Consider the following 25,424-nt stretch of genomic DNA (forward strand, 5'->3'; position numbering starts at 1 on the left):
TATGTAGGGATTTTATTGCAGTTTTTCCCTTAATTTAATTATTATAAAATTACAACAAAATGTTGATGAATTAACTAACTCGATCTGTTCGAGTTTTGATTTACGATCAAATGTTCGTCATTTTTAACAAAGTCTTATCCGTTTTAACTATTTCCATTGAGAACGCATAACTTAAAGTAAAATCAATTGCTTTTATAGAGACAAATTGTATTCGTTTGTTAAATCCAGAAACCTTACATTCATAGTATTTGTTGGATTATCTTTCCATTAAGATATGGGCATAACAGGAAAAAAAAAATTGGGCCCCACTAAAAAATTGGGCCCTGTGCACAAGCCCCTATTGCCCACCCTTACAACCGGCCATGATAAATGAATCTCATTCCCCACCCCCAAGGGAGATTGGGTTCCCCTACGGGGAATCAGATATTTCTTTTTCTATTTTAATATGAAAACTTTTACAAAAAGAAAAAATCTAAATTTCAATTTTACCAACATACGATTAAAAATTTTACAAACCATAAAAATATTAATAAATTTCATAAACTATAAACAAATTTTTTACCAAATTTAAATACATAAATAAAAAATCAAGTAGAAAAAATTATGAGAATGATATTTGAGGAAATAATAGATAAATCAACTAGAAAAAATTATACACAAGTTTAAATTAGATAAATGAATAAGGAAAAATATAATTTCAACCAAGTAATTTAATAATGAGTTGGATTACTTGGATCAATGTTTAAGTATTGTAAATTTTATTATAAATATATGTTTTGTTTTAGGATTAATATCATAAAAGTCATAAGTTTTAACGCGTAATTGGAGAAATCTCTAACATATTTTTTTTGTTATGACCACAACTTTCTCGTAGAATTATCATTCTAGCCCACTTAACGAGTTTCATGGATAACTCTGTTATCTTTTTTGCAAACTCAGTCCTAAAATTATGTTTAAAGTTCAAATTTGGTCCATGTAGTTTGCAAAAAATTACACTACATGATTTTTTAACTTTATTTTTCGTTTTTATATACTTAATTTTTTTTTCGTTTTTATATATATACCTTTTTTATTTTCATTTTATATATATATACTTTATTTATTTTCGTGTTTTAATTTTAGTTTTCAACAATTTGATTTTTTTACCATTTGTTTTTTATTTTTTTAATTTTAATTATTTGTGGTTTTTCTAATGTTTTTATTTATTTTGATTCAAGTAAATGAATTTGAATTATATTTAAAATATTATAACAAGTTTTTTTTATAGAGACCGACTATTATTATTTCTTTTGTTCTTTCTTTTAGTCTGTTATCAAATTGAAAAATATTATCTTGAATTTAAACTATTGATATCACATATAGAAATATTATTTAATTTGCAAGTTATATCACATATTGAAACATTAATTCTCAATAAATAAGTTGTTTGTTTTTTTTTTCTTTTTTTCGTAACATAAATTTAATATCACTAAAGAACAAAAAAATAAAAAGAAAATAAGTTGGACCGAAATTATAAATATAAGTATAACTTTTTTATTTACTTGAATAAAAATAAAAAAATTACAAAAACTATAAATTACCAAAATTATAATATACTCTAATATATTAACACATTTTACATTTTTTTTTGAAAAAGGTCAAGAAAAAAGTTAAAATTACGAAAAAAATGAAAACATATAATATGAAAACCAATACGAAAAAAAATAAAAATACGAAAAAACCAAGATATAATACGAAAAAATATGTAAAAAACTAAAAAAAATACAAAAAATGTAAAATGTATAAATATATTAGAGTAAATAAAAAACAAAAATAAATAGAATATATATATATATATATATATATATATATATATATATATATATATATATATATATATATTGTAACGTCTCAAAAATACTAAGTGAATTTTTTTTAAATCAATCAAAAACAACCATTCATTTAATTCGAAATCCCATCAGAATATAAAAACATGTCATATAGTCATCAAAGTACAAAACAAGTCAAATAATGTGGAACACTGGTGGATGTGGTGCAATCACGTCGAGCTCTTCTATTTGAAACCGGAAGTACCTCAAAATACTTTATACCATACATATATATCATACATATATATCAGCTCGAAGCTATACGAGTAAGCATAAAGCTTAGTAAGTTCCTCAAAATACTTTATATCATACATATATATCAGCTCGAAGCTATACGAGTCTATTTCACCCCCGAGTCTATTTCAACTCAATCCGTATTTTCTAACCGTACGGGTCTATTTCATCCCCGAGTCTATTTTAACTTCATCAGTATTTTTCAACCGGATGGGTCTATTTCACCCCGGGTTTATTTCACCCCACATACAATCATCATACAATCATATCAACAAGAGTCACAAAGATAACAAGCATATACATGCATATCAACAAGTGACACAAAGACCACTATCATCCTACAACATAATCCAGTGGGTCGGCATTGGTGCCTTCGACCCACAAGTACAATGAAGAGACTCACCTCTCAGACGGTAATCAGCTGCTACTGCTCTAACTGCTGAATGTTATACACCACATATATAGTTACACAAGGTAAGCCCCTAGCCCTCCTTCCAAAACTAGGAGTTTGACCAAAAGTTAACTCAAGTCAGAAGTCAACGGTCTAAATTGACTTTAGTTGACCGGCATGTCGTGACCCATAAACGACAACACAGATGGTAATTCCGCAGACGCCACACTGTGGCTACTTAAGGCCACGACACCACGTCGTGGCTACTTAAGGCAACGACGTAGGCACCAGGTTCCTAGCAGCTTAATGGGTTAAGCCGTTTTCTTCGATTCTAAGAGCTTGAAAGCTCAAATCTGGTCCTTCCTATGGTCTAGATGGATAAAGTTCCCTACTTTATCCTTTGAGACCCTCCAAGAGATCAAGATGTCAAACCCTAGGTCCAGTAAAAGCAAAACACAACATGGACTTTATCATTAAGCACTAAATCTTGAAAGTTTCTTGTCCATTAACTCTATAAGAGTTCCTAGCACCAATACAAACATAAAAATTTATGCTTTACAACAAAATAGGTCAAAATAAGGGTTTTATGACCAAAATTTCATGCATGAAACCAAAACCCATTCTTACTTCAGATCCAAGGCCTCAAACACCCTAAATGTCCCAAAGATTCATAAACTTGTAAACTTTATGAGATCTCACCACTCCAACCCACCAAAACATGAAGAATAAGGGACAAATCTAGAGATCTAGCAACTTAGCAATGTAAAGACTGAGTCTTAGACACTCACCAAGGTCCAAATGATATGTTAGAAGATGAAGATGATGCTTGCAAGGCGAACCACTATACCAAAAGGCTTCCTTCTCCTTCAAAGATCACAAGAAGTACCAAAATGAGCTCACAATATGCAAAGGAGGCTAGGGTTAGGGTTTCTGAGCTTGGGAGGGTGTAGTTGTAATTGAATTGAGTATGAATTACGAGATCAGAGTAAAGTAAGAATGATGAACACAAGATGTAAATAAAGTCTGTTTGGCTCAATTATGCTTCCAAGAGTACAGAGAGTATTTAGACAAAATGAAAAAAGTTCTTATCTATCTCTAGTACAGATCCCATATATATAGGGATACGGAAAGCACACAAAAAATATAAGGGACTTTACATTAAAGCTTTGAAACAAAAATGCCCTTATAATAACATTACACACTATCAAAGCTTTCTATGATCATCGACACCTCACAATACTATTCGACATCTACATTCTCCCCTTTTGTGAGCAGTGACAAAACAGGTCATCAACATATTTGCAGCTTGATGAATAACCCTTTGAATCTCAGCATACCAATTAACAATCTTCCGAATTTCAACCTTCTCCTTATCATTGTTCTTGGCACAGCTGTTCATTCGAACCATGAGATTTGTGTAATTCGAACCATAGTAACTATCTATAAAAACCTTTAAATGAGCAAAACCATTCAAAAAATCTTCTTTGTTGGTCACTTGCAGCTTCAAAATATCAACACTCTTCATAATCTTCACAACAACCAGCAGATCATGAAGATTCATCAAAGGGAAGTCTGCAACCGAGAAGTCGAATGCAACGTTGTTGGCTCGGACTGCATGATATCGATAATTCTGTAACATACCCTCGAATAGAAAAACTTTGGATATGCCAAGAATTCGAACTATCTTAACAAGAGACCATATCTACTCCTCCCTTTTTCCAAGTACGGCGTGGAATCGAAACTTCAAACGCTTAAACTCAACTTTGTCCTTGTATTTATCAACAATTTCGAACTGCTCATCCAAGAACATCATCCTGTCCACTGGAAAGTCCAACTGATTCAGGTTTGTGTTCTCAGTGTCGAAGCTTTTCTTAGGAGCCTTCGCAAAATCATGCATCTCCCCTGTAACTGTTAAAGCTTCGATATTCTCACAAGAATAAAGCTTTGTAGGATCACCTTTGTTAAGACCAGGAGGATCATTTGATCTTTGATGAAGAACACTTTGTATTTGCTTCGGTTTTTCCATTTCTTGTTTAAAGGCAGCTTTCTTCTCCTCTTTCGAAAGCTCAACACTAACACCTTTTCCCTTCCCTTTATATGCTTCAATAGGCTTGAGTTTCGAAGAAGTTGAATCTCCAATCACAATTCCTTTTGTCAAAGGATTTGTTGTTGTTGTTGTTAATGATGTTATAGTGGAAGTTTTTGGTTAAGAAGTTGGAATTTGAGTCGTTAAAACTTTTCCAACAACTTTCGCATCACCACCTGCATTTCCAGAACCTCATTCTCCTTTATTGATGACAACACTCCTCCTTTTCCCCCTTGCACCCCTGTGACAATAGGTGGGGCAATCGTTGGCATGAAGTTTGCAAACTTCGCAAGTGGAGCTAAGTCATTGTGAATGGCTGACTCTAGCAAGCGAAATTTCTCAGTGAAAATTTCAGGAGAAAGTAATGAAGACTTCGAAGATTCAGACTATGCCATAAGATCCTTTAACTCTCCCAACAACTTATCAATATTTCCAAAACTTGTAGCATCCACTTCAGCCTTCTTATCAAGTTTCGGAGCCATGGATTGATACCATTGAACCATTTTCGTGATTGTGTCAGCAATTAGTCTTGCTCCAACTGCCATCGGTACTCTCAACTTTGTGCTATTCGTCAATCCAAACTTCTCAATCAGATTTCTTGTATATTTTTCTTGATTGATGAATATTCCTTCTCTGCTTTGATGAATATTTAATCCTAGAAAATTGTTTATCTTCCCCATCATGCTCATCTCAAATTGGCTTTTCATTAAATTTTCGAATTCTCTTGACAAAGCAGGGTCAGTAGAGCCAAAAATAATACCATTAACATAAATTTGAACACTCATGAGATGATTCCCAAATTTCTTTCGAAAGAGAGTGGGATCCACTGATAATTGTTTAAAATTTGATTGCTTTAAGAAATTGGTAAGAGTTGCATACCAGGCTCTTGGTGCTTGTTTTAACTCATATACAACTTTATCTAAAATATACCGAATGATCAAGGAATTCTTCGTTAATAAAACCCGGGGGTTGTTCAACGTACACGTATTCTTCGAGTTCACCGTTGAGAAACGCACACTTGACATCCATCTGGTAGACATCGAAATCCTTGTGTGCTGCATATGCTAAAAATATTCGGACAACCTCGAGTCTTGCGACAGGGGCGAAGGTTTCCTCATAGTCTATACCTTCTTGTTGCGAATAACCTTTAACAACAAGCCTATCTTTGTTTCGAACAACATTACCATCTTTATCAGTTTTATTTTTAAAGATCCATTTTAAGCCCACGATTGAAACATAATTTGGTTTGGGAATTAGTCTCCAGCCCTTGTTTCTCTCGAACTCAGCAAGCTCATATTGCATGGAAACAACCCAATCAGGATGTTCCATAGCAGCCTTGACTGATTTAGGTTTAATTTTTGAAATAAAAACATTGAACATGCAAAATTCCTGGTGTACATTAAGTACCTCGTTCTTTGCACGAAGTTAAGCTCGTGTTAACACTCCTTCATGAGGATCACCAAGAACTTGTTGCTTTGGATGACTTCGTGTCCATCTATCCATTGGAGGATATGCAGGATCAAAGTCTAATGGTACATCTTCGAACATTTCTTCAGTTTCAGATCCATCACCTCCATTTGACAAATTATCATTAATATCATGAAATTCATCATTTTGAACATTCGAAACATTTGTATTATTTCCAACTTGATCCCCCTCGACAATTGGATTATTATCAGGATGCTCCCCCTCGACATTAACAATCATTCTTTCTATCCCCCCTCGAAAGTATGCTCCCCCTCAACTTGAGCAGACGAATTCAAGTGCTCCCCCTCCACATGAACATTCGTTACAACATGCAGACTTTCATTATTGCTTGAAGAATTTGTTGATGAAAGCGAATCGTTGTTATCTTGTGTTAGAGTGGAATCATCAGAATGTTTCGATGCTTCAGGCACTTGATTGTTATCAGCATTAACTTCTGCATCAATAGTCTGATCTGGAACACCAAAAAATCAAGTCATAATCAAAATCTAACGAATTCAATGATTGAGATTCATTGTTTGATTCATTCATTATTGGTTGTTGTTCAAAAGTATTTTCTAATTGTTTAACATAATAATCATCAAAAGTGAGATTAAATGTTTCTTCAATTTTCCTCGTTCGTTTGTTTAACACCCTGTAAGCAACCGAATTATGAGAATATCCCAAGAATATCCCTTCATCAGCTTTTGACTGAAATTTCGAAAGATTATCCTTGAGATTCATAATAAAGCACCTGCATCCAAAAACATGGAAGAATTTAACATTTGGTTTTCGGTTGTTGATAATCTCATAAGGAGTGATGTTAAAACGACGATGAATAAAAGATCGACTTTGAGTAAAACATGCAGTTGAAACTGCTTCGGCCTATAGATATTGAGGAAGATTCGCATATGTGAGCATTGTTCTTGCTGCTTCGCAAAGTGAACGATTTCTCCTTTCTACAACACCATTTTGTTGAGGAGTGTAGGGTGAAGAAAAATTATGCGAAATTCCTTTGTCGGTTAAGAACGAATCAAGAACATTAAATTATGAGTCATTGTCACTCTTGATCTTTCGAACCTTTTTCTTCAAACTTAGTTCAATATGCTTGATGAAGTCGATCATTGCTTTAGCAGTTTCCGATTTCAATCTTAGAAAATATACCCAAGTAAACCTTGAAAAGTCATCAACAATGACCAATATGTATCTCTTCTTGTTGAGAGTCTCAACATTTGAGGGTCCACAAAGATCAATGTGAAGAAGTTCCAAAGGTTCAACAATCTTTGAATCAATAACAATCGGATGACATTGTCTGTGTTGCTTTCCTTGTTCGCAAGCTGCACACAAAGTATCATTATCAAATTTTAACACATGTAAGCCTCGAACAAGATCGTTTACCACCAATTTATTCAGATTTCGAAAATTTAAATGAGAAAGTCTTCGATGCCAGAGCCAGCTAACATCAGATGAAACTTTCGAAAGTAAGCACACCGAGGGAATCCCAACAATTGGTTTGATGTCGAGAGTAAACATATCGCCTTTTCATTTTGATTTGAGCACTACTTCCTTTGTGTCTATGTTCGAAATCACACTTCCTTCTTCATTAAACACCACTTGTGTAACGCCCTGTTCTGAATTGACTCCTAGTCTGAGGCTATGGCCCGAAGGCCGGTCATCATAAGGATTATGGCTTTTGAAAAGGGTAAGATCTAGGCCATTTTGGGTGCGAGTGATGTATTAGAAGCGATCTGGATGTTCGGTTTGTGTTTTGGAGCCTAAGGGTATTTTGGTAAAGTGTCAGTTTGGGCTTTTGTGGAAAATGGACTCTTGTTGGGAAGGTCTTAAGGAATATATGAGTTGATAGAAGTGTAGGGCTTCTCGTTACCTTTTCGTGGATATAAGGATCGTCGAAAACAGATTTATAACGAAGAAGTTATGGCCTTCGAAAGTTTAGTGGTTTCAGGCTTAGCCGAGTACGCTGGGCGTACTAGTGAAGAAGGCAGTACGCTGGGCGTACTTTGGAGTACGCTGGGCGTACTGACCAGGATGGATCGCGAATGTTCTTCGGAGTACGCTGGGCGTACCATATGTACGTTGGGCGTACGCCAATCAGACCTGAACCCTATTTTAGGGTCTTGGACCCTATTTAAGCTCATTATCTCATAACCTAACCCTAATATCTTCAGCCTCCACCCTCTAAACCCTAGAAATCGACCCTTAGCCCTCATTTGAGTGATTTTGGAGCTTGGATGGCCATTAGAGGAGTATTTTGGAGTTTTTAAAAAAGAAGGTGTTTAGAGAAGAAGCAAGAGATTGAAGGGAGCTTGTAGATCCAGAGGTTTTACATCATTTCCAGCCTATTGAAGGTATAAAGTTCTCATCTTGGTGCTTCTACATCATAGATCTAGGTTCTCATGGATATTGTCCCTTTTTGGTTTCAAGAATGGATTTTTATGATGCAAATCCGTTTCTGGACTTTGGGTTGCCACACATGAAGTTATTTGAGTCCCTTGAGCAGTAAAGTTGCAATCTTTAAGGCCCATTCACATCCATGCAATAGATCTAGCCATTTCCATGAAGATAGTTGCTATTTTTCCAAGTTTGATCTCATTTGGTGGGGTGCAAGCCACCAAGTGATCAACTTTATGGGTTAAGAAGGATTATTAGACTCAGATCTGAAGTTTGGAAGTTGTGTCTTAAGGGATTAAGCAGTTTTGAAGAATATGGCTTATCAGGGGAGTACGCTGGGCGTACACGCCAGTACACGCAGCGTACAAGCCATGCAAGCTGTACGCGCAGCGTACAGAAGAGTACGCTCAGCGTACACTCAGACTGTGGACTTTGCGTTATTGGGCCTCGGTTTGGGGCCAGGCTTTGGGTTAGCAGATGTTGGGCCGTGATGGGTCACCAGGAGACAGTTAAGGGCCCAAGGGCTAGTTTGGGTTTGGGTGGAAAGCCTATTTGAGGAGTTGGGCCCAATTTAGAAAATTGGGCCATTGGAGGACTTTAATGGGCCTTAGTCAGTTTTTAAGGACTAGAAAGGATTGGGCCTGGGTCATGGCCCAAATTGGATCAGAAGGGTAAAATAGTCATTTTACCCATAGAAGGATCCTCATTTTTGATTAAGTGTTTTTATTGGTCATGATAGCCGGAGAGCAGTCGGGGCAACAGTCAGGGATCCTTCACTCAGATTTTCAGCAGTCAGTTCTTGGAGGTGAGTTTTCCTTCCAGTAGGAACGGGTCTACGACCACAATGCCGACCCGTTTAGTTAGCAGTAGTTCCGGATTTCGGTCCGATGCAGTAGTTCAGTGTGCTTGATGTCTTCGTGACTCAAGCATGTATGTGTGTTATGTGTTCCGGACTTCGGTCCGATGTAGTATGCAGTATATGTGTTTATTCTAGTAGTTATGATTATGCTATGCTATGTTCAGTTAGTTCCGGACTTCGGTCCGATGTAGTTTCCGGACTTCGGTCCGATGCAGAGGGCAAGGCCCTGGTTAGTTCCGTACTGCGGTCCGATGTAGTTTCTGGACTTCGGTCCGATGCAGAGGGCAAGGCCCTGGTTAGTTCCGGATTTCGGTCCGATGCAGTTTCCGGACATCAGTCCGATGCAGAGGGCAAAGCCCTGGTTAGTTCCGGACTTCGGTCCGATGCAGTTTCCGGACTTCAGTCCGATGCAGTGGGCAAGGCCCAGTAGTTGCTTTATATGTTATTGTATGGTATGTGGTAGTTGGGGAGACTCACTAAGCTTCGTGTTTATAGTTTTCAGTTTTGGTTTCAGGTACTTAGTTTTCAAATGAGGAGCTCGGGAAGATTGCAGTGCACACACCATTTGTTCAGCCTGGGATGTTTATACTCTGATATACATGACAGTTGCTATATTATTCTGAGATACATTGTTGTGATTTTTCTGACGTATGATGACTATGGTTTTATTACTGATTTAAAACGAAATTTTTAGACTGTATTTTTGGGATGTTACAAGTTGGAAAAAAAAGGAAAAAAAAAACATGAAGTTTGTCAAATTTAAAGATAATTTCTTGTTTTGTGAAAAACTAATTATTTGTAAAATTTGAATCATTTGCTATATAAGTTGAATTAGGTCAAATTTAGTAAAAGATAAAATGATATGATTATTTTATTAGTTTTAAAAGTTTGATCTAAATGTTTTAAGGAGTTACAAATTTTGTCATAAAATTTTGGAACTCAAAAGTTTTTTTTTAAAGTTGTGATCTTAAGAGTTTTGAAACTTCCATAAGTTATGGATATGAAAGATTTTTTTTAATAAAAAAAAATTGATTCAAAGTTTTTATGAAGTTACAAAACTTGGTGTTAATGTTTTAAAGCATTCCATAACTTGTTCTTAAGTTATGGAACATGGAAAGTTTCATCATAAAACACCATTAATTCCATAAGTTATGGAATCCAAAGGTTTTCAAGAGTTACAAAACTGGCCCTCAAGTTTTGGAATTTGAAAAAAGTTTTTTATGATAAAAAAAGAATTGAATTCTAAGACTCTTGGGTTCATAACTTAAACAATTAATTAAATGGTTTTAATTTTGAATTTAATAACTGGAATTATGATGTTTTGTTGAATAGTTCAAATTAACTTTTATGGACTTTATTAATAGTTAATTAAAACGTTTAATTAAAAGAGTATTATTAAATCCATAAATAAAGATATGGTTTGAGTTTAATTAAATTAAAAGTTTAGTTTAATTAATAGATTAAACCACCAAGTATTTTAAATGTCTAAAATACACCCTTATATTATTATAATATTAAAAGTTTAATATATTATATGTATAAGAGCAAGTCGTCTTACCATTAGTAGGCCTCATTCACGAAGCCGGTCTATAAGGGGGGTATAAGGTTACTGCCTATAAAATGGCAGTTTAATGGGTGTTCACTCTCACCCACCGCTTCCTTGACCGGTGGAGGGTCGTTAGCCGAATGGGTAGGACAATGACTATAATTCTCCCTTCATTAAAAGTATTAATGATAAATACTAAGTAACTAAACATTTATAAATTTCCAATCTTAGTTACTTAGGAAAATGTGAATTTAGTGCTAACCCATGAAATTACACTTTGCACTTTGCTTAAGTCGTTAGTGGAGCGTGTGTGGTTAACCGGTACACTAACCTGGATTTAACAAAGTAGGCAAAGGGTAACTTAATATTTATTATAGTATCGGTGGAGCGCGTGTGGTTAACCGGCACATCGATTGAGTGATAAATATTAAGGGTACCAAGTATATTTGCATGGTTATTCACACCTTGTTTTGTGATCGTCGGCATCCCAGTCACAAAACTTGAGAGGGCACAATCGAGATTGAAACATGCCATTGAAAAGTTCAATGAATCTCAAAAGATCTAGGAGTTTCATATGCAATTAAAACTTAATTATATTTCGTTTTTCATGGTGGAAATTGGTAAATCGTCATTTACCTACCTTTAACTATTTTATAACTTGGATTACGACATCCCTCTTCTAGTTATAAATAGGTTGTTGGGTCCTAGCCTTAATATTTCGTATTGGGTGTTATATTAAGGACTTTAAATAAGCTAAACTTGAATTTCTCCCATTATAGATGTCTAGTTAAGACAACTATGGTCTTCCCAAATCTTTAGGAAAAAGCTTTCCTGATGAAGATGATATTCCACATGGCAATCAAGGTGGAATATTAATCCCTTTGTTGAGCATTAATGGGACTGGAAATCATGCTTCACTTCCTCCACCTCCTCCAATTATTCTCCCTATCCCACAAGTTCAAATACTTGAAAAGTTCAAGGTCACTCAATCCCTATTGGCAACCCGGGAGAGTCGGGTGTCAAAGTCTCGAGGTAGCTGGCTGTTGACTTGGTTCTTCAGTCACTCCCTGATGACAGACCATGAAATGACCCATAGTGATCTTACCTATTTGCTTTGTTGATGCTAAATCAGCAATGATTTGGAGCATTAGTAAAGTAAAATTTGGTTGGAAGATCAACTTCCCAAACTTCCATGGACATTGACAATGGTAACATTAGAAGTCCAGAAAAAAACTTTCTCTTCCCAATGGAAAGGGATCGGCCATGGTCAAGTCACTTGACCTAATGGTAAAGAGAAAGGATAAGTCTGAGATAGGCTCATGTACCATTTCCAAAGAGTCCATATGTTTCTTTTGCCAAAAGAAGCTGCCAGATTTACCTGAAAGATATCGTAAAGTCTAAAGTTTGACTCTACTTCAGGTAAAGTCCATTATCTAACTCTATTAAGTATATTTTGGAGATTCCTAATACATAATGTAATCTAATTACATCTTGATGTTTTAGAGAATCAAAGGAAGCTTAAAGAAAGAGTATGCTGATTCTGATCGCGAAGTTGGTTCGGTGATCAGAATTTTGAGCAACTGCTTAAGAGTTACGATAGATTGCTTAGGAATAGATATCAACATAGTTTTCATATGTATTTGCATTGTAAGGGTAAGATTTTTCCGCAAGTTTTAAAATAAAAAAAACAGTTTTGATTTATTTATTTTAAGTATCCTTACAATGGCATTTGTGAAAAAATTGTTGTTTACATGTTTCCATTGATAGCAATATTGGAAAATGGATTTGATTCCTTCACTTGTGGTAGTGTCATAATTTACCAAATAAGGAAAGATTCTCATCACCCAAGTTTCAGTTGGATAGAAACTTGAAATCATGCAAGTTGTATTGTGTGATGAATGAGAATTGTCATCTTTGGGAAATTAAGACTAAGTCCTTATTCACATGTATATGTGGCTCAAGTGTAGGACTAAGGGATCAAGTACACATTCTTGTGTACTAGTTAAAGTCCACCACACAAGATCAATAAGACTATTCGTCATGATTTACTAAAGTTTAGTAAATATGGTTATACTTATAAGCTTAAGTATAATTCTGAGACATTGGAAAAGTTTCAATGTATGGCAGAGCGAATGAGAAGAATCAAATTTGGTAGAAGGATAAAAGTGTCTCAAATCTGAAAAGATTGGAGAGCACTTTAAGTATCATGTTTTATGATCATCTTAATGATTATGAGACCTTATCACAATTCATCCTTTAAGTGCATTCTGATGGCTAAGAAGAGGAGTCATGAATTGTTGAAGTGGTTAAATCAAGAAGATGATTCATACTTCGTTCCAAAACAAATCTTAGAGTCATACTCCAAGATTGTAACTTGAGTGACATATCTTAAAGAAGGTTTATTAACACTTGTCAAATGTAAGAGTAAAAGTTTTCTACTTTTACATTTGAAGTTGGTAAGTTGTGATGTTTTGGATAAAACAAAGACCAACTAAGGCCAATTGTGTGAAGTGTTTGTCTTGATTAGAATCCACACTATCTCTTGAATATTTGACAAGAAAGTCTTATAGGTCAAGAAGACAGTGGGAGTATAAAAGATCATGAAATAGTTTCAAGAACTAATCAAGAATAAAACCTGTATTTCATCACTAGCACACGACTAGAGGTTTATAACCTATCGTGTTGACATTTATGTGCCCATTCCAGTAAAGTTGGCTATACATTTGAGTTCTACATGTTCTCAATTGTTTGCATAACTACTTGGAAGCAATGGAAGGCCCTGTAGTTAAGATTGCACAAGTTCAATCCATATGAGTTTGAATTTGTCACTAACCTTGTCTTGTGATTATGGTTTTGACAAATTCACATGGATAAGAACACATACACCATAAAATCTAAGTGTCACAAGGTTTCTCTCCGACTCATGAAAATGATGGTGAGGAAACACTTTCACTAAGTAGATTTTAAGAAGATAGCAACTGTGATATTTGCAGTTCTCAAAGTCGTTAGTGGAGCGTGCATGGTTAACCGACACACTAACATGGACTTATGAGAAATGGCAAAGGTCTAAACAATTGAGACTATGATTACGGCATCCCTTTTCATAGTTCTAAAATTGTTTAGACACACCTGTAAACTATCTAAGATAAAGTGTATGAGTTTGATAAAGTCTTATCAAAGTAATCTCGTATCAGAAATCTGAACTTTGGTAAGAAAGTCAATAAAGTATTGACTTCTAGAAGTCCAGCTGTTTTCTGGATACATGTCAAAGCTAGTGGGAGCATAAGTGTTATGCTAATAATCATCATGTTAGTGGGAGCATGATAATTATGATAAGTATTGCAAGTTAGCAATGTTAATTATAGAAAACAAAAGTTTCAATTCGTGAAGTTGCAAGGGTTGAAAAAGTTGTTTTGCTATAATTAAGGGAGAGGATATATATATGAATTTCATGTTGGATTGGTTCAACTTAAGGAAATTCTATATATTGCGTTCTCAAAATTCGATTATGATTATGGAATCCCTCTTCATAGTCAAATTTTGAAAACATGGCAAATAAAAATATTGTAGCAAAAGACTGGTCTAGAATCATGTCTTTATGTGAGACATTATGAATCGTGTCCCATTTGCTTTGGGTACAGGATCGATTGCATGTGCTATAATATTTGTCCTTTCTAAATTTTCCAAATTCCCAGAGGCATTAAGAAGGGAAAAGGTCTAGAATTGGATATGACTAAAATGATTAAGCAATTGTCGATGACAATCTAAGGTTTACCAAAGATTGGTTGCTCAGGGACAGTTGGAAGTATAGTGCTAATTTTGGAAGGTCCATATTGACATATTCTGAAAAGAGGCATCTCTTGTTCAGAAGTGATAGTCAAAATGAGAATATGGAGTTGTCTCCATAGGTGGAAGTTATCTGTGTAAGATTAGAAAACTTAATGCAAGAAGCATGTTCAAAGCAATGTACTTTGAATATGAGACTTAGTTTACATGGAGTTGATCTCCATTGGAATACCTTATAATGACTGTTGACAAGTGTTTGTGACTTTGTACATATTCATTACAAGAGGGTCAGTGCATATAAGTTTAAAATCTAAACAGATTTCGATAAATGATAGGAATTTGAAATTCTCACATTTTTCGATAAGGATTTGGGAGTGTGAAATTAGAATCATTGAAATTATGTTCAATTGGTTTATTTCACAAAGTAAGGATCATAGACAAACATAGAGTGCATACTTGGTGTATGGCAAAGCTATTGTTTTGAAAAACATAGTGTACATGCTTGGAGCATCGGACAACTAGTGTTTTTAATTCAAGTATAAAGTTGATAAAACCGAAATAATGAATAATGAGTAATCAGTATGGTGATAAATAAAAAGTGTTCTATTTATATTCATAGGTTTTGATACCATATTGGATTCAATTATTCTTGTGTTTCATTTTGCATGTTTTGACTTCCAGAATAAACTAGGTCATTCTTTCGAATGACTAAGTTATGCAAACCATCCACAGTCGGTCATATGTTGGAAGTAGATATGAATCAAGACTGTCATGAGTTGGCTTGTAGATGTCTAAGATGTTGGACATAGCAAGAGTTGCTACAACACTCATGAGTACTCATAAGTTCTGAGTATTGGATTCAACCCACACTTATTTGAATCACTTCATGGATTTTATCACGAGTGAATCATGAGACGATAATATCTTATATTCTTCAAACCTAGAGATATGAGTTGTTACTATGAGTTGGTTATACATTGATTGCACAAAAACGCATTGGTAACTCGATGTTATAAAACGTGTCTTTGTGTATGATTCAACAAGTAGTAGAACAAGCCATATGAGTCGAAGTTTATCCATTCCTTTTACCTTCGGGATAAAAGCGATATCTGTGGGCCCCTCGATGATTTAGTGATGACACATGTGAGTGCTTGGCCAAGCCAGGACTGATTTGATTTGTTCAATCAGTCAGTCGTCATAAATCGGAAATCGGGAAACAACAAATGGACAAAGAGAATGATTATAATCCATGTCTCAGTCCATATGATATCTAGAATGGAGGAATATATGATCCCTTATCAAATGGACGCGTCATTGATTTGTTCAGAGTTTGACAGCGGCTTTTGAGAGCTACGATTGCTAGTCGGGTTATGAAGTCATACACAATAATAGTTTTTAGACTTATCCAAGTGGGAGACTGTTGGATTAATGTCCAAGTCCATAACTATATTTGGTATGTACTTGACCCGACCCGGCATGGTCCATTTGGGTTGCATGGCATCGGGACATTTGGATAGACCTTTTGTGAGAAGAGGATATTTGTGACATATTAGTATATTATAAGTTCTAATATATTAATATGAAATCATATTATTTAATTAGTATTGATCAATAATTAATTTGGAATTAATTGAGTGATCAAAGAGAGACTAATTAAATATATGGGGATTGATTGTGTAAATCATTCATTCTTATATATGTGGGCTCATGATCCATGATTCCTTATGTTGGGTTTAACCCATGTGGTGATCCATGGATACTCCATGGAGGTTAAAACACATGGAGCATAAGGAATGGGTAAAGTCATGAGTTACATGGTGTAACCCTAATGAGCACACTATATAAAGACCCCATTAGTTGGTGAAATTGGTACTAGTGCATAATATGGAGGGCAAGCCGATTTCTAACTATCATATCTTCTCTCATGGTTATTCCAAGATGTTCATGGTGTTGTGTGAACCATTTGAGGTGTCACACTTGGGGCACTAGGCACTCAAGCCTCATGGAGTCAAGCTACATCAAGGGGTATGTATTCTAACTTGTTATATTACCCAAGTATATGATATTTGTATGTTAGTATAGGGTAATATCTTGGAAACTTCATATTTGCATGTATAATAGAGAAAACATAGATCCAAGGTATTAAGGGTTGTATGTGCACCATAGGATGTTATAGTATACTAAAACCCAACAGTTTCCGGACTTCGGTCTGATGCAGTGGGCAAGGCCCAGTAGTTGCTTTATATGTTTGTATGGTATGTGGTAGTTGGGGAGACTCACTAAGCTTCGTGCTTACAGTTTTCAGTTTTGGTTTCAGGTACTTAGTTTTCAAATGAGGAGCTCGGGAAGATTGCAGTGTACACACCATTTGTTCAGCCTGGGATGTTTATACTCTGATATACATGACAGTTGCTATATTATTCTGAGATACATTATTGTGATTTTTCTATGACGTATGATGACTATGGTTTTATTACTGATTTAAAACGAAATTTTCAGACTGTATTTTTGGGATGTTACAACTTGATTGCCAGTGCCCACAACAAGTTGCGAAACACTTATCAAGTTATGTTGAAGACCTTTGACATAAGCTACCATGTTCACTGTGAATTTCCCATTCGTTACTTTTCTATAACCTTTCACATAACATTTGTTATTGTTGCCAAACTTCACCACTCCAACATTATCTAGACTTCGATAATCACACAAGTTTTCCTTCTTTCCAGTCATGTGGCGAGAGCAACCACTATCGATATACCATTTGTCGTCATATTGCTCGTCACTCAAAACCTGCAATCAGTGAAAGAATTTAGGTCCCCAAGGTTGCTTGGGTCCTTGGTTATTAGATTGAAAAACACTATGAAAAGAAGATCCTATGATCCAATTACGAACTTTAGACTTGAGACTATCAAGTAAGTCAACTTCGTTAGTTAAAGGCACAAGAATGTAATCATTCACAGGTTTAGGATGATCACTGACTTTCGCCTTTTGTTTCTCAGTTCGTTTCTCATTAACCTTTGCTTTCGGAATAGCTCTCCATAGTTTGACTGAAGGATTCGATTCCTTGGATGAAGAACTTTCATTCGAAGATTCATTCAGATACTATTCATAAGCATCCTTGATTTGTTGTTGAGAAAACTTCCCTGATTGAAATGATTTCCCTTTGCCTTCAAGCCAATGGTTAATGTTTTTCACATCTGACTTTCCTTTGACATACGAAACATTGGAAAATTGTTTCGTAGGAGGATTGGGAAAACTTGGTTGTTCTGGAGTGAAAGTCACATTTCTTTTAGAATGGAATTTATCAAACTTTTGAGTTGAAAACACCGGTTTCGTTTGAGAAGAAAAACGATTTTGAACATTCGTTGGTTTATTCAAAAATTGGTTGTCTTGAAAATGATTTTGTGAAAACCGTGTTTGTTGATTTGAATTGAAATTCCTGGTTGAATGATGATTTTCAAACCTCTTTGCATTTGATGTTTGACCTTTTGTTTGGAAATCTGATTTTGACTCTTGAGTTTTAGACTTTGAAAAATCATTTTGTAGTTTATGTGGAGACACATCTTTTTGAGTTAGAGCGGAATTTTTCTTATTTTCAACTTTCTTTTGAGAAGAAGTCTAAACCGATTTAGACTTTTTCTGTTGAGATGATTTATTTAACATAACATTTGGTTTCTTTCGAGACTCAATGGTTTGCCAAAAAACTTTCTTTCTTGCTTGTCTCTTTGAAATACCACTTTCTTTCGAAATCTTTTCAATTTGTTCCTTAAACTCTTGAGAATTAATTTTGACATGTTGAGAAAAAATGTCATCTTGTTTTGAAACATCTTTTGATTTTTTAGATTTTTCAACCAAAATTCGTTGAGGTTTTTGTCATTGAAAAGTGTAAGAATTCTTTGTTAAACTGTTTTCGATAGTACTTTGGTTTGAGAAAAATCATTCTTTTGATGCTTTCTTGTTATCATCTTCAACCATTTTATTAAACTCAAGTTTAATATTATCACTATTTCCTTTTGTGACAAAAACCTGATTCATAAAGATAACCTCTTCTGAGCATTTGAAATTCAGATACACAACATTATTTGTTTCAAGGTAATGAGAACCTTTTTCCTTCATAATTACGTCGAATTTCTCAGTTTCGTCAAAAACCCGATCAACTATAACCCTTAGAATTGTTGTTTTTTTCGGAACATCATTATTGTCATCATCATTGTCTGTTTGACTATCTTCGATAGTCACATGGTTACGATCATGAACTTTCGAAGTTGAGGGTTTGTTAGTGTCAACTTTAACCGATGAATCATTACATTTTTCTTTGCCTTTAGCCATTGATGTAACATTAATGACAGACAACTGAGAACAATCAATAACTTCCTCCTCTTCAGTTTCACTAATATCATCAGAATCATCTTCGATATCAGCGAAATTAGTTTGAGGGTCAGTTTTCGAATTCTCAGTTCTTTTCAAAATCTTTATTTGTTCATTCTTGGTCAAGGTCTCATTGACAATATCAACTAATTCATTAGCATCCAGACATTCATCAATTTTCACTATACCATAAGCATATCTATTATCTGTAACCTTATCGAATTCAGCAATAGTCTTTTCACAATCATAGGAAATATAGTCAATTTTCTCCCTTTTGAATGCTAAAAAGGGCAAAAGTTTCCTATGTTGTTCTTTGCTAATATCCGATGAATGATGCAATGCTGTCAATTTACCATAAAACGTTTGGCTGAGTTATAGTATATATTTCTTTGTTTTATCATGTCACACCCCGAAACCGTGATGGCGGAATCGTTCCGGGGTGGAGGACGTCATGCGTAGTATCACAACATATGTATGGCAAGCATAGTAAACACAACCAAACATTGAATACAAATATGAAAAGTGTTTACATCATTTTGAAACTTGTTTTAAATACATCAAAAGTATGTATAATATAGAAAACATGACTCTTATTGCTCCGGCTTCACCGAATTCCTCGAAGTACCTGTCTACTAATTCCCTGAGAATACAAGCAGTTTTGAAAGAATATCAGCATAAAACTGGTGAGTTCATAAGCATTTAGTTTTAGAGATAAATGTTCTTTGATTCTTTGAAAAGTGTTCCTCAAGAAAATCCTATATTTTCTTATGAAAGGTAGTGTTGAAAGAGTATCAATTAGTAGAAGATAAACCATCAGTTTTAGAAAACATGTTGTCCGCCCTAGAGGTAGAGATGCCAGTTTTGAAATCCCTGAATGCTATCAGTATATATAAAAGTAGTTTTATTACTCAAAATAAAACAAATGAAGGGCAGAGTCTGTAAACAAAGTTAGTTTATACTTATTTGTGAGTCGTATAACCATACTTGATATGACCGAGAGACCTTTATAGCGTTCTTCAGGCGTTAAGCTAAATGACATTTGTTCACCCCAGGCGTGCCCGCCTAACTGTAGCTAGCAGTTCAGGTGTGGGATTGTCAGTCCCGAATAGATCTATTCACAAATCTCACGCTCTCCCTCCAGGAGACTCTGGTTATACTGAGATAGGATTTATCACTATACACCTAAGGGTACAGTATTGAAGTAGAGCCTCACAATTCTGTATAATCTAGTTTACTAGCGAGAAACAGTATAAAAACATTTATTATCCTTGAATAATAGTACTTTATACTCCTGATAAAATATATAACATGAACTAAATCTACCATAGTTTATATATTCATTTATGAAATCTGATTAGGTAGAGACTGCCTAGAGGGTTATCCCAAACTATACCCATTATAGTTTATTAGAGTTGATATGGAAAATGCTTTGTAAAAGCCTTTCTGAAAACTATGAAGTTGGATTTCCAAAATAGAAGTTTCCCTTATGCTCAACATATTACAAAAAGAGATAAAATATCCGAATATGTTATTAAACGTGGAAATCATTGGACTGCATTAATAAGTTTAAAACTTAATAAAATATTTAGAGTTTGGCTTGTATTCCCCCCTGAAAACATTAAAAACACGGAAAATGTAGGGGTATGAACTCACCTCGGGTGATTTGAATGTAGGATCGACACGAAATGCTGGATGTTCAAGTGAAGCCTTGAACACGATTTGACCCTAAATTACATGCAATGACACATAAAGGAGTCAAATGGAGGTATTTCACCACTAAATGTGATGGAGAACCACTCTAGGAACTTGGGACTACTTGCACTAAGTGTTAGAACCTTGAAGGATTGCATGAGGGGAGTGTATGGCCACCTTTAAGGTGTGTGCGGCCATGGGTGTGCGGCCCAAGGGGTGTGCGGCCATACACCCATGATGGAAGGTGTTCTTGGGGTGTTTCAAGGTCCATACTTGCAATCCATGAAGTGTTCTTGGTCCAAACTTAGTTGTAGTACAAGCCTAGGGTCTTAGAAGTGGGTTTATGGTCCTAGAATGAGTGTGTGGTCGCACACTTGGGTGTGCTGCCGCACACTTGGAGTGTGATGCCGCACAAGGGTGTGTGCGGTCGTACACAGGTGTGTGCGGTCATACACCCCACACAAAGATGTCCAGAAATGCCATTCCAAGGTACATCAAGGCTAGGGGCATGTCTACATCGAATATGGAAGTTAAACTCTCACTTTGGAGGGTGTTTTAAGGGTGTGCGGCCCACCTTATGAAGGTGTGCGGCCGCACTTACTTCCAACACGAAGAACATGTCCGTTTTTGCACACTTAAGGCCTAGATAGAGGGGTCTTTCATGAATTGCAAGCTAGGGGAAGAAGTACTCACGTTCTTGAAGCTTTGGAAGGTTCAAAGTTGGAGAAACTTGAGAGGAAATGATGTTGTGTGCTGCCAGGTTGTTAAAGGAATGAAAGGGAAGGGGTCTACCCTTTATATATGGTGGGTGTGCTGCCTAGAAGGGAGTGTGCGGCCAAGAGGTGAGTGTGCGGCCGCACACCCATGTGTACGGCCATACACTCCCCCTAAGGGTATGTATGGCCTGATTTTGTCACTCTATGGCTTGCTGACTCATTCCTAAACTCAACCTTGGTCATACTCGAGCTTAAAATCACTTAAACGAACCCTCAAACAGTGCCAGAAGTAAACAAAACATGTTTAACTTTGATTGAATTGACTAAGTGTGCGAGATAAAAGTTCCGGGTTGTCACATATCAACAATTTAACATCAAGACTTAAACTATCCCTATCACACATCAAATTCGTTATTTGCATATCTAAGTACTCTATTTTCACTTTCTTCGAATCCAACATCCTCTGAGTTTCTAAGAGTCGTGTCTTCGACTTCTTAGCATCATTACTAGCAGAAATAAGTAGATCATTAACATAATTAATTGCTGCATCAAACTCAGATAGAACCGAATCATATGCACTAGAGGGAATATTAAAAGATTGTAAAAGAGAACGTACCTGAGAAGTCATTGGTGATTTGTGTGATGATGTCGAAACAAAGCACTTCCCAGTAATTTTATCTTCCTCATGCATCGCGAACATAGCCTCGTGTGTAGGGTTTCACATCTCGTCGTCGTCAGAACCAGATGACCAAATCTGGTATGTTCCATCTTCGTCATCCACACCTTTGGCCACCAGATACAATCCCTTCGAATTTGCACACACCTCTTCCAATTTCTCAACATAATAAGCTTCATTTTTAACCTTGTTCTTCTTCTCATCACGCTTTCGCAACATACAATCATTGGCCATATGTCTCGCCCCATTGCAACAATGGCAGTCGAATCCAACATCACCTTTCAGCTTTTTCTCTTTTTTCTCTTCCTCAGCACGAACTTCCTTTTTCTCAACCTTCTTCTCATCATTCCCAGATTTTCCATCAAAACTTCCCTTCACATCATTTGTTTTCGACTTTGCATTGAACGACTTCTTAAAAAATTTCTTTACTCGATTGTTAGAGTAAAATGCAACATCTTTATCGTCAGAGTTTACAATTAGACCTTCATCATCCTTCTCTGCAGCCTCTTTCTTAGCGTCCCTTCCCATAACTTTCGAAACCAAAGCAAGTGGACCACCCAGACTGATCTTCGATTCTTTACCAATTTCATTAACTTTGGATTCATGAGTTTTCCACAGATTGTAAAGATCATTCAAAGAGAAATAATCGAAGCTTTGCTGAGTCTTCACCATCAAACTAACATTTCGCCACTCTTTGCGAAGCCCCATAATGAATGTGAGATTGAACTCCATTGTCGACCTGGTGATCCCATATCGATTGCACTTGTATATGAGTTCATTCAGACGATCATAGTACAATTCGATGGATTCACCTTCTTTTTGTTTAAATTCTCTTAACTCCACCATAAAATGTTTTACTGAACGGATTTTTGTCTTTTCACTTCCTTGATACTTTTTCTTCAAAGTATCCCAAATCTCTTTTGCAGTCTTACAGCTACGCACGTAATTGTAAACAACAGGAGGAAGAGCACCTTTGAGTTCTTTCATACACTTCTTTTCATTCTTCAACAATCTTTCAGTCTGTTCATTGACATTTTGATTATTGGAAGAAGTTCCAATACTCAAAACAGCAACAGGAGGACGAACATCACCGAGAATACACTTCCATAGTTCTTCATCAATTTCGTTCAAGTAATCCTCCATTCGATCAGCCCACTGATCGTAGAACTCGGGAATCAACATCAGAATCTTCATTGATGAACCAAGGAGATGAGAGTAAGAAGTCATCGTGTTCATGTTAAAGTTCGCCATTGTTGTACGGAAAACTTTTGAGAAAAGCTCAAATTAGATTAAGATCAATCAGCTAAAACGGTTGCCACACCGTGGCGATCATTAAAATCCCACGATCAAAACAAGTACAACCACGTCGTGGTGAAGCCCCACCATGTCATGGTCACTCTAAAAAGAAAACTTAAAATTATAAATCAATTCATACCTGAAATTGGTGTCACACACACACACACACACACACAGATATATATATATATATATATATATATATATATATATATATATATATATATATATATATATATATATATATATATATATATATATGAAAATCACTCGACGGTAGTTTGACGGTTGACTGACGTTAAACGATAAATCGAATTAGGCGGGGATTAATCGGGGACCTTAAATTATTAATAAAATTAATATATCCTAAAAATATGTATTCGAAAAATTTATATTTTAAAATTTTAATATAATATTTTAAAATATGAGAACTTAAAATTTTGAAAATTTAAAATTTTGGTGTAATATTTGAAAATTAAAAAATTTGATTTTTTTTAAATATTTCCCGCCTATGACCGCGAAGCTTGAGTTTGACCGATTTCCCATTTCCGCCAAACACCCTAATCGTAATTGGGTCAAGGCCGTCAAACGATTAATCGGCAGCCAAGACCAATTTCTGCAACACTGATATATATATATATATATATATATATATATATATATATATATATATATATATATATATATATGGTTTTTTAACTTTATTTTTCGTTTTTTATATACTTTATTATATATATATATATATATATATATATATATATATATATATATATATATATATATATATATATATATAATAAAGTATATAAAAAACGAAAAATAAAGTTAAAAAACCATATGATGTATTCTTTTGCAAACTACAGAGACAAAATTTGAACTTTAAATCCAATTTTATGACTGATTTTGCAAAAAATATAACATATTTAACCATGAAACTCGTTAAGTGGGCTAAAGTAATAATTCTGTGACAAAGTTGTGGCCATAGAAATAAAAAAAAATATTAGTGCTTTTGTTAACTACACATTAAAAACTTAAGACTTTTATGATATTAATCATTTGTTTTATTTTTATTTATTAATATCTACTACGATCGGGGTATAGGGGTATCCCCATCCCCATATTTTTATTTGGGTATCCTCATCCCCATCCCCATATTTTTATTTGGGGATTCCTCATCTCTGTCCCATCACGGATCAACTTAGAGATTTATCCATCAAACCCGGTATAAGTTTCAGGTTATCCATCTGGTTTGGGGATTTTTTTTCCATCCCTACTCATGATCATCTTTCAATGAAGCTCCTATTATTAAGACTTGAAGTCTTTGAATCTCTCTGTGAGGAGCCGCTATAAGATAAAAAAAAATTTATTACATTAAATAAGAAATGATCCAAAAATAATTATCCTTTTATACAATTTTCCTTCATTCTCTTGTCTCAAAAACGAAAGTAATATTATTAAAACAATATAAACGTAATCAATAATTTATTATTGAATTGTATATTTAAAGAAATATAAAAAATAAATGTAGTCAACACCAGCTATTTGTCTTAAAGTTTTCCATTCATTGTACCAAATTAGTCATAAAATTGTAATACTCCATAAGTAATTGTTTTCTCATATGCTACCAAAAGAGTGAACAGTTATTTTGTAGAAAAATCTTTTTCAAATACAGACGACAGTGACAACCCATGAAAAACAATGACAACCTATGAAAGGTGGTTAAATTTAGGGTCGTTTCATTGATTTTGAGGGGTTTATTACGAAAAATAAAAATAGGCCCTAAATATAAATTTTTTAATATATATATATATATATATATATATATATATATATATATATATATATGATAACTTGATAAATGTTATAAAGACAATATAAAAAAATACAATATATAATCTTGCATGGTTAAATGAATCATGAGACTCTCATAACATTATTCAATTATTTAGTATGTTTGTTAGTGTGTTACAGTCGTTAATCAACAACAACAATCTGAATATAAAATGAGATGGCATCAAATTTAGAAATTAGAT

Source organism: Lactuca virosa, chromosome 5 (genome assembly GCF_052849685.1).
Source record: "Lactuca virosa cultivar CGN04683 chromosome 5, Lactuca_virosa_CGN04683_v6, whole genome shotgun sequence".
In the NCBI taxonomy this organism is placed as follows: domain Eukaryota; kingdom Viridiplantae; phylum Streptophyta; class Magnoliopsida; order Asterales; family Asteraceae; genus Lactuca; species Lactuca virosa.